Source organism: Haliotis rufescens, unplaced genomic scaffold (assembly GCF_023055435.1).
Source record: "Haliotis rufescens isolate VD_foot unplaced genomic scaffold, xgHalRufe1.0.p SCAF_55, whole genome shotgun sequence".
NCBI lineage: Eukaryota > Metazoa > Mollusca > Gastropoda > Lepetellida > Haliotidae > Haliotis > Haliotis rufescens.
The window spans coordinates 1780390-1787730 of record NW_025964279.1 but is presented as its reverse complement, the minus strand read 5'-3'; the positions used below and the strand labels follow the sequence as shown (position 1 = coordinate 1787730).

Here is a 7341-nt window from a genome sequence, read left to right as displayed (position 1 = left end):
CATCCCTCATTTACTACGTAATAAACTTAAACCATGCTATCGTTGATATGTAATTTCAATATAATTTTGCAACATGACCAAAAGTTGCGTCAGTTCTACTTGCACAAAATGCATGTTTAGAATGGCCAGAGAAATCCTGCCTCAGAATCAACGGCAGCAACAATAGCGTGACGTCATCACGATGGTTTGTTGACTGTGACGTGTATGGTGGTGTACTATCTGACGATATCTCAGTTTCGATTTCCCCATTAACTTCCGTATGTTGCACATAATCTTAGCTCAGACAAGTGCTTAAGGCCCAGATATGTGGTATGCTATCAAAATTTAGCTCCTTAAAAACAAAACAAATATGTGACGCTCATTTGGGCTTTTAAGCACCTCAATGAAACGAGATCACATGTAATATACTGACCGACCAACCAGCATAGCGGAACAAACCCTGAAATCACAAACTAGGAATTGAACCCATGACCAGAGGGTCCTTGCACAGCTTAGAGACTTAACTGAATCGAAGCACCTCCGAACACTGAGCTACCCGAACGCTTCAGAAACCACTCCTAATCTATTGAGGTCTTAGATCAGTTTTACCTCTTAGAGTAAGCCACGGATCTGCAAATTCCAAACTCATATTTCCGTTCAGTCAGTAATACTTAGTGTATGGCAGAAACATGTTCCATATTACTGTAAGTATCGATTTACATCTTGAGTTAAACAGAGTGTATCAGCACAGCACTTGAACTTGAACATCTATCAGCATCACTAACGAGCTACCATTTCCTAAACGATATATGCCATACATAACATTCCACCTTTGTCTTGCTTATCGTTATCTGGCTCTGTTTCAAGACTTCAGTTACATTCCGGGAGAAAGAGACGTCCAAAGTCGTATTGAAGTGGGTTTTTTTCAGAATATAGATGACACAATCATACAAATGTCAAATGAAATACAAATATGATCCCTACTAATGCCTTCTCGACAGACAGTCGATACAACGTCTTAAGTTAATTGTCAGTGGTATGGAATCAATTCACTCGTTGCTAATTACAGAGCGATACCTTACAATCTCATGACGCATCACCTCGTAACACTTGTGGCCTAAACGCAATGCTGAACTACTTGCACATCCTACAACCCGTTACAAGTGGGCCCTTTAAGTAACAGCAGGCTATGATACTGAAACGGTTTGCGTATAATGTTAACATATCGGCTTTTATAGCAGTTTCCTGCTTCATTGACGCTGTTCAATGTTCCACTTACGCCGACTCTAGATTTCCTACCATTTACCACTGTGAGGTGGGTGTAACAAGGTGCTATCTGTCCCTGACTGCTACAAGTACAGAACCTTCCTGTGTAGTGAACATAATTGATTGTAGGCACAATGTGCGCTTACTTTACACGTTCTTGGTGCCATGTGGTATTCACTGCGTGATACATGGAATAGGCCCCACAGGTGACACAACAACCTCCAACGACTGTTATTTACACACAGGGACAACGAGCGACTCGCGCATACCTTACTGCAGACCAGTAGCGCATCGGCAGAGCGATACTCGTTTCTGTTGGACATCGGCAAAGCAAGCAGTTGCTCCGAGTGATGTTCTGAAATCCGTCTATAGACTACCGGCTGTCATTCAATAAAGCGGCTCGGTGTCCCAACGTTATCTGGTTGGAAGCTTCTTATCAAGTTGTTCTATTCAATAAAAGAACATTGCCTCGCAGGGCGGTGCTGGCGTAGTATCGGCGATGCTGCCGTTTATGACACTCGTTGTGTGAGTGTTGTCTTGGTGGAAAAAAAACTATACCGGAGCAAGCAGAGGACGGTTTCGAAAGTTGCGCCGGTTGGACTTTGGAGTACTTTAAATCTTCTCTTCTTGACATTCTCTAATACCTGATTATGTGTATTTCTCGTAGGCTTAGGTGGGAGTTTGCACAGCGACGAAGCCCCAAAGCAACTGTTTCAGCATTTTGAGGACATACGTGATACTTCCATTGGATATATATTAACGATACTAGAAGGACTGCATTTGTGAAACAGTTTGAAGATTATATTCCCCTTTATTGAAACAGAAGCGTTTACAGCAGACTGATAGAATTCATTTCTTTCTCACTCTAACTTCACCTTCTACCTATGATACACACCTTGCGAACACAGACACTTGCGAAAGGAAGACCTTTTATATGCCCCATCTTAGACATAGTGGACAAGACAAGTTTGAAGGTAAGTGAAATGGCTTTATGTGAAATGTCTTGGTATATGCAATGTTCTATATCATTTCCTTTCACAATAATCATCCCTGCATATGACATTGCCTTTGTGTTGACAGAAAGCTCCTGTTCTGATGTATGGATATCATGTGCAAACTAGAACCCCCCGTCAGCCCACCCACTCTTAGTAGTGCAGAGGCTAGTTTGGTGTTCAACGAATAATACAAAGTAGCATGTCTGACTATGTGCTCGTTGACTGGTTTTACTGTTCTATAAGATATGTTGCTGAAGATTTCAGCCTGTACACGAACACGATAGTGTCACGCAGCTTTCAGTATTAATGCATTTATTCCGTTACCAGAATGGTAATTGTATCACGACCAGACACAGGCTTACATCATTGTTGAACTGTTTTAGTCCTCTATGTGTTCGAATGGGCCTCAGCAGTTTCCCTTTTAAGAACTAGTTACGAAAACAAATGCAATTGGTTTGAATATAATTATGCTATTAGTATGAGAGTCACCCTGGCTGCAAGAACCTTGGCAAAAGAACTTGAACTTGCCAAGAAAGTTGGATTTGGAAAACATGTAAGGACCCTAAGCCTTGGGTGACATTACGACCAATACTTACCCATAGGATTTAGCACCCGCAATGGGCCATGCCTATGTCAATTTAACAATCAGGTAACATGTTCGAATTCGACTGAATGGAGCAAGGCTGCCCACTATCATCTGCAGATGGAAATGTAATAGTATTGACTGAAAACGAAATCAATTCAAGAATGCTCTTAAGTTGTGTAATAAGGTGATTACGAACTCCACGAGGAGCAAATAGAAACGTTCCGTTGCAGTGTTGAGATTAGCAGGATTATATCATATCTTTCGGCAATTTCTTGACATTCCATGTTCTCGTTAGAAGTATGCCTTGGTAGGCTTAGAATAACTTGCCTCACAAGATAAACTTGAGAAATGAACTGAATGAAATATTCATGCAGACTGCTTTATTATAGGATTAAATATGAAATGCTGATTGAGGTTCTTCAACACAACTAATAACAACTTATCAAATTTTCATCATACCTCATTAATATTTGGCATTGCTTCCCGTTAGTTAAAGGTTCGCCGAAGTGTTATTTGTGTCTTTGTAATCGACGTCAATGTTTATTGTTGTGTTGAATGGAATTGTTCGCCCTGGATCGAAGTATTAAAATAGGTAATTCACACTGACACTATAATTCACACTGACACAAATTACAGAAGGAATGATTGTACATGGGTCGCGGACAAAGGATTCTGAGAGCATAATATACATAAATTTTTAATATATTTCCATGTAGTTGTACAATGAAGGCAAAGAGGTCATCACATAACCTGTACGCATAACTTGTATTAAGTATGACGTAAAAGCCCGTTAGATTAAATCATTTTCGGAAATAGTTGCAACATTGACACAAAGTTTATTGATAACAACTTTAATATACTTGTAAGAAATGCCAATCGAACAAATCAGAAATAGTCCCAGCAAAGCGCGAACAGCTTCTACACACGTATAGGATCCTTAATATATTGTGTTAACCAAACCTTCTGTTTACATTATGTATTATGATATTTAATTTCTTATTTGTAACAAACATTGGAGTAAAATGTCATCATAAATACACACATTATACACTGAAATTATACAGACTTTGCAATTCATAAGTATAAAAGTTCTCCTGGAAACAACAGTGGCTCGTTCTGCAAATATTGTCTTGTGGTAATTGCTAAAAGAGTATAGCTTCATTAAATATTTATCGAACTGTACAAAATGGAACTGTATTTGCATTCAAAACTAATATCACTCAACGTGATGTTTCCTTGAATTTTTTCCTTCCTCTTAAAAGGATTATTTTGAGAACTGGCTCTGAAAATGAGTTCAAACTGGTTTATATCTTCAAACTTATTGATTACAAATATATTTATCGAAAATAAACCTCAAGCGTTCTGTCTATTAACTTGCTCATCGACGAAAACCTCCGCCAATTTCTTCAGTTCCTGCTAGTAAGACACATTGATTTTGAATAGCGTCGTCATATATATGGTTCCCTTGGAAATTGCATTAATTTCAAAATAAATGGACTAAAACAACATGAAGTATTTATGAGCTGAAGAGACGTTTTCTCCACGACATGCAGTTGACCTTTTCCAGAATAGTATCTCCAACGGTTTATCAGATTATTTCTCTTGTTATAGGTTTTCCAAAGATTCAGCATGTGATAGTGCTAAAGATAGACAAAGATGCGGGAAAATATTTATTATCGTTCAAAATGTGACCTATAAAGTATCAGTTGTCGACATTACACGTTCTTCGTGGAGATATTCGATGATTCCCCAGTTATACATACTAACACAGCTCGGTCCTTACGTATGTAGAACTGCTACTCCAAATATTTTGGAAAAGTTCAATATGGTCTGGAGGCTTTGTTTAAGCTTACCAAGATTGTCTGCCGATTACAATATTATCCTCGAGGCGGTCACATTATGCTCACACTCTGCGGCCCTTGTTACGATTCTAAATCTTGGAAATCTTTTCCTTTCGTCCTTTTTAGTGTATATCCCTGCGTTACTTACAGTTAATAATAATGCGCATTATAATAATGCGTCAAATCCTTGCCCGAAAGCTTGCTTAAAGCGCTACGTTATTTACCGGGTCAATGGATCAGTGTGCACTCGATTTGCGTTCTCAGCTCCTTGAGGAGTATACAACCCAAGCTGACCATGAGGCGCAATAAGGTTAACAGTCACATTACCATCTCCTCCTACCGGGTTCCCAAGGTGAACAGAGGCATATTTCGAACATTTGCGAACATTGCGAATTCATTTGCAAAAGGAGACATCACATGTGCTACATGTCCTTCGTTCAAGAGGTGAGGTGAGGTGAAATGGGGTTTAACGTCGCGTCCAAGATTCTTGCACTTATATAGCGACGTGCATGCACGTGTTCGTGATTGTGTGGCTGCTTGTACTAGTCCGGACTGATGCCGATTTATAGTGCTAGCTCACTGAGATACCATGCCGCAGTTTAACATGAATACCCCACTCAGACACAGTATACTGACTCCGAGCCGACCAGTCCTTGTTTTAGCCCCTTAATGCCGAGCGCCAGACAGGGTCACAACAAGTACCATCTTTTAACGTCTTTTGGTATGACGCGGCCGGGAATCGAACCCCGGACCTTCCGCTCTCCGGGCGGACGCTCTACCACTAGACCACGGAGGCGGTCTCCTTCCTTCAAGAGTACAAGAGAACCGGTTGTAAGTCTTCATAGTACGGCGGCTTCGTAGCGAGGGACAAAGGACGCTTTGGTTCGTCACAATTAATAACACAGTTCGAATCTCAACATTCGCACACTATTCATGAATATAACGTGTCCTCATTGTCACTGTATTTGAAGGGAAGGAATTGTGTCAAGCATCTGCTTGGATTAAGCTTCAAGAATGCATGTGCCACGATGGTACCTCGGTCCATTCTCTCATGTTGGCCCATACATCAAATAATTGGTTTACGGTAATGCAGTCAAAAACCTTTGTCGAACTTGATGAGTCGAACTTACGGTTGTCTCGAAATGAAAGCCTGGTCCCTGCGTATTCCTTCTTTATTTCATCATTATTTAACCTCTGTTTTGAATCGGATGTGTCGAGCTTACGGTTGTCTCGAAGTTATTTTTCCAGTCCTAAACATTTACTTCCAGCAAATGTTTCATTAACTACGCCATTACTGCCAATAATGATGAATAATTAAGTAATGATTGTTATTTATTTCATTTTCTCGTTTGTTTCTCGCATATGTTTCGATTTATTCATTCTACTCATGAATCTGTAGATGTATACCAAGTTATTTTTCGGTTGTGGCGAAGTATTATGTTGGTCCCTACAACTTCGATTCAAAGGTTGTATGTATATTTTGAAGCATACATTTATAAATGGTAAACTATCATACGTAGTTAAAGCATCGCATGAAGATCCGGGTTGAGAACACAATAATTGCATTGTAATATATGTATTATTCCGGTGCAATGCGTTATGTTTCAAGGTCTGGTGAATGCGCGGTTTAGGAAAAGGTAATGAATACATGTTATCGATCTGTTTACAGACAAACGTTCTCTTCACGCACAGGTACGTCTTTCCAACATATCTATGATTCACGAGGGCACATAAGAAATATGTGCTGAAAGCAGAGTCCTTTGTTCAGCTCCGACCATGTAATAAGTATGTGTTCGTGAATCATTATCACATAGTGAGGAAAATAGGTGTTCGCGAAAAGGTAAGTTATACTGCCCCACCGTTCTTGCTGGGGTTATAGACAAAAGTATGCATGTTTATCGCTATATCTTTGAAGATGTATATTTACGTCAAGGGTGTTCCAATCCGTATGTTAGTCATATTAAAAAATAATAATAAATGAATACGTACAAACTTTAGGAAACTACTTCACACAATACCCGTGAAGATTCCGGAGTAGAATAGGTCCTCAGCAACCCCTGCTTGCCGTAAAAGGTGACTATGCTTGTCGTAAAAGGCGACTAACGGGATCGGGTGGTCAGGCTCGCTGACTTGGTTGATGCATGTCATCCATCCCAATTGCGTGGATCGATGCTCGTGATATTAATCACTGGATTGTCTGGTCCAGACTCGATTATTTACAGACCACCGTCATATATCTTGAATATTGCTGAGTGCGGCGTTAGACAACAAACATATACTTCACACAATGCCACCAGGTATTGATGAGTAAGTAATGCCTATCAAACAATTTAGGTATTGACGAAACGGATGCCCTGTCCATCCGAGAGGAGAGAAGGGCGAAGTCACAACAGATCAGGGCCCACTTGCACAAAGCGATCTTAGCGCTAAGATGATCGTAACTCCCATACTTTAACATAGGCTTACAATAGTCTTAGCGCTAAGATTTGCATTGTGCAAGTTGGCCCTGGAGCTGCTCTTATCACTCTTACCCATTCTATCACCGTCTTAGTCAAGATTAAAAAGAGTGAGTGAGTAGGTTTTGCACAGCTTTAAGAATTATTTTAACAATATCACGGCATTGGACACCAGAAATGGGCTTCACACAGTGTACACGAATGAAGAGATTATTGAA

At 40.0% G+C, this 7341-nt stretch overlaps 1 protein-coding gene across 2 annotated transcripts in view; it reads left to right on the top strand.

Annotated features, from left to right (window-relative positions):
• The first annotated feature begins 1232 nt into the window (after positions 1–1232).
• Positions 1233–7341, top strand: part of LOC124144913 (orexin receptor type 2-like) — a 140584-nt gene continuing 134475 nt past the window's right edge. For both annotated transcript variants that reach the window (XM_046514530.2, XM_046514531.2), the window contains exon 1: positions 1233–2219. The gene's annotated coding sequence lies outside the window, so the exon portion shown is untranslated. The remainder of the gene's footprint in view (positions 2220–7341) is intronic.